The following is a 3,460-nucleotide window of genomic DNA, read 5'->3' as shown; positions in this document are numbered from 1 at the left end:
AATAAGGTGTTTTATTAAAATGTATTATAAATTAGACGGAAAGGGGAATAACTCTTACTTAATATCACAGTCCGTTATGTTTGATTAATTGAAAAAGTGTTTACGAATTGATGAACGAAATTCTAAACAAAAAAAAGATAATTAAATAAACGCGTTGGTTTATTTAAATTGACTTTTCCGTTTAGAAATATAGTTTCAACATAAGTTTCATTTTGTATTTCTTACGTGGTATATTGCACATATCGCCGGTATAACCACCAGTGCAAGCACAAACTCCATCAGCACAGTCCCCGTTAACACCACAATCGACGTTAGCACATGGGTCAGCTGGAATGGCAGGGAAATATTGATATATTATTAAAATATATTGTATATCCATCAATAATTAACTTTTCTACATTCGATTTTGATTTTTTCATACAAAAAAAAATCCACTTCACATCGGTAGTTAAGACACTTTTTCCAGTACAGTTCTTGGGAGGGGCGACAACATTCTGTGGTGGTAGCAAGGAAATTGACTTTATAGAAAATGTCGTTTGAATGTGGTTTGGTGTGTCTGATTTCACACAGTGTTGAATCGATGGATATTTTATAATGAAATGACAGTTCATGGACATATATTTACTAAATATAATTTTATATCTACATTGAAATCGTCTTTATTTATCAAAAATGGCGAAATATGGACCCCTACGGGTAAATGGTACCTGAAATCGGGATATATTGTAACCCTATTCATACAAAAAATATAGTATTCATACTTTTGTAAGTGATTAAATTTCGTAAGAATATGAGGTACTTTTCATTTAGACAGTTAATTTCATCTCTTATACAAATTATAAAAACTACTCAAGGAAAAACAAGTAAAATACGCCGAAAATACAATTTTTAAATGCAAATAATTACTTGTTATGCGTGGACTTCTTGTAATATGTCCTATTCGCTATTGTCGATCTATCTTTGCTGTCTCCATCTCTAGACTCTTTTACATCAATTTTGATTTTTTTTTTCATACAAAATTTATAAAGTGTAGCTTTTCTTACGTGGTGTGTCGCATGTTTCTCCGGTAAAACCATTGGTACAAACACAGCTACCAGCTACACAGTTCCCGTTACCGTTGCAATTTATTCCTTGGCAGGGGTCCGCTATAACGTAAGAAAACGTTTGGTAATAACTTGAAATACTCTGTCATTACCCATATTTTGCAAGCATTTGTGAAAAAGGAGTTAGTTTTGTCTTTCTCATATCAAAAATTGCACTGGGTGTAAGTCATTAGCAATTTAGCGCATTTGAACTTCGCGCGCTACAAAAGGCAGCTACGCATTTAGTTTAATTCATGCTTACCGATGCTCGCACATATATTTTATAGGAGTTTTCTCTCTTGGATCTAGTAGCCACATTTTCCATCATCGCTAGATATACTTTTTAATGTGCAGTTTTTATAACAAGGCGCCACTCTTTGCGTTTGACGGTGACGGGAAAAACTCTGCTGAACGGCGGAGAGGAAATGTCAGTAAACGTATGATCAATCACCACAACTCGGAACTCGAGTCGGACAACACAGTGCAAGTTTAAGTATTGACAAGTTTTTTATGATTCGGTATGAGTTTGTTTTCACCCCGTGTTTTTGTTTCAGGACACAGTTTTGTGCGTAGACTTTTTTATTACATTTGTACAGTAAAATATAAGGTGAAAATATATTAAGTGATACTTCCATTTTAGTGAAAATATATTAAGTGATACTTCCACTTTAGTGAAAATATCACTTGTTATTTTCACTCGCTTTTGATCAATCGGAATATTACATTGACAGTGAAAATATCATTTTGATTAATACGTCATTAGTTTGTGCACAAAAATGACGTCATATTTTTGTGTAAGTTTTGACGTGATGCTCACACAACAACGACGTAATAACCGCAAGGGCAAATACAATGTAATAAATGTCTTAAAAAGAATCTTCCTTGTTTCTTGATGAATATCAGTTAAAATTCATCGCGTGAGGTGGAAAATATTCAAAATATCAGAGTATCATCCTCTTTTTCTTATCTGCATGAACAAACTTGTACACGTTTAAGCTTTTTTCAGTGTGAAATAGATTTAAGGTGTCAGTGGCGCGACTATTGACAGACTAGAAAATGACCAACCGGTACGAAACAATCTAAACTTTATTTCCACCCATGATCTTTTATTTTACTAAACTTGACGATTAACTATCCAATATGTTTGTTCTGCGTTTTATGTCTGTCAATTTTCATGTCTTTTTTCGTTTTGATAAACCCCACTCATGCGTTCGTTTACAAAGTGTATCCTTTATCTGATACGTATATTCTTATGCCTTAGTCAATATTGCATTTTATTTGTCTATGATACATTTCATGTAGACTGATAGAATTTTGCCCTAGCTCGAGGGTATGACAACGAAATCGCAACCCTGGGGTAATTGATGAACGTCCAACCCGAGATTTGCTGTGGGTTGGACATTCAGGAATTGTCTTATTGGGGGATTTATGGTCATTTATAGTAAGGTTATATAATATCAGTACTGAGCAAATAAAAATATATACAGATAATGTAACTAGCACATCTCCACTCACGGAACTGTTGTTTTCATTATAAAGGACATTTTGTGCCCTTTTTGACCCCATAATACGTCAAATATTCAAACCTGTTATTTAGTAATTCAATTGCTGATTTTCAAAACTTGAGTACACTCTTGAAACAATATCTTTAATGGTTATCTATCATTGCAGCTGCTGTTGCTATGGTAACTAAAAAGGTTTGTGTTTGGTTTGTGTGAATCCTGGCTGCAGTTTTTTTAAGTTTCCAAGTAAAGTTTATTTCATAACCCAGTGAATGTTTAAAAAAAAGCATTGACGACAATGCTTAAATGTAATTTCCTGTAAACTCACTGATTCATATACTCACGTGGTGTTTCACAATAGGTGCCAGTAAAACCACTGCTTCCACAATCACAAGTCAATTCACCCTGTATTGCTACACAAGTTCCTCCATTAGCACAGAAGGGCAGTGATGAGAGAGACTCACAGGTATCTTTAATAGAACCAGCCATTTTAATACTTACAACGAGCATTGCGATTGGCGTAGGGATAATGTAATGTAACGTCACATTAAAAAAACGGCGCCTCCGATTGGCTGATGCCGCAACATATCGATTTTTAATCAAAGATACATGCTCGGTGCCGTATTAAAACTAATTTTTACCATTTTTTTACTTAATTAGTTTTTACTTAAATCATCACAGCTTCAGCAGTTTTAGCTGTATCTAGCTATTTTTTGCTGTTTGTCTTTCTTTCGTTCATGAAAATTAACATATTGAATAATAATTGTGAAATGATATACTTTTCTCACATTTAATCGTAATTTGAGTACTTTTATTTTAACTATAAAATATTGAAAAATAACATATTTAAATGGGGAAAAAAGTAAGCACATGGAC

The 3,460-nt window shown here is 33.5% G+C and overlaps 1 long non-coding RNA gene across 1 annotated transcript; it reads right to left on the bottom strand.

Moving 5' to 3' along the window:
* Window positions 1–225: 225 nt before the first annotated feature.
* Window positions 226–3,050, bottom strand: LOC138309223 (uncharacterized). The gene is made up of 3 exons (XR_011206222.1): window positions 2,929–3,050; window positions 1,044–1,145; window positions 226–327 (listed from the first exon to the last, which is right to left on the bottom strand). It is a non-coding gene; the product is annotated as an uncharacterized lncRNA (long non-coding RNA).
* Window positions 3,051–3,460: the final 410 nt, after the last annotated feature.

This window comes from Argopecten irradians, chromosome 15, assembly GCF_041381155.1.
Source record: "Argopecten irradians isolate NY chromosome 15, Ai_NY, whole genome shotgun sequence".
In the NCBI taxonomy this organism is placed as follows: Eukaryota; Metazoa; Mollusca; class Bivalvia; order Pectinida; family Pectinidae; genus Argopecten; species Argopecten irradians.
Note: the sequence above shows the minus strand (reverse complement) of the source record. Positions and strands in the feature narration are given on the sequence as shown.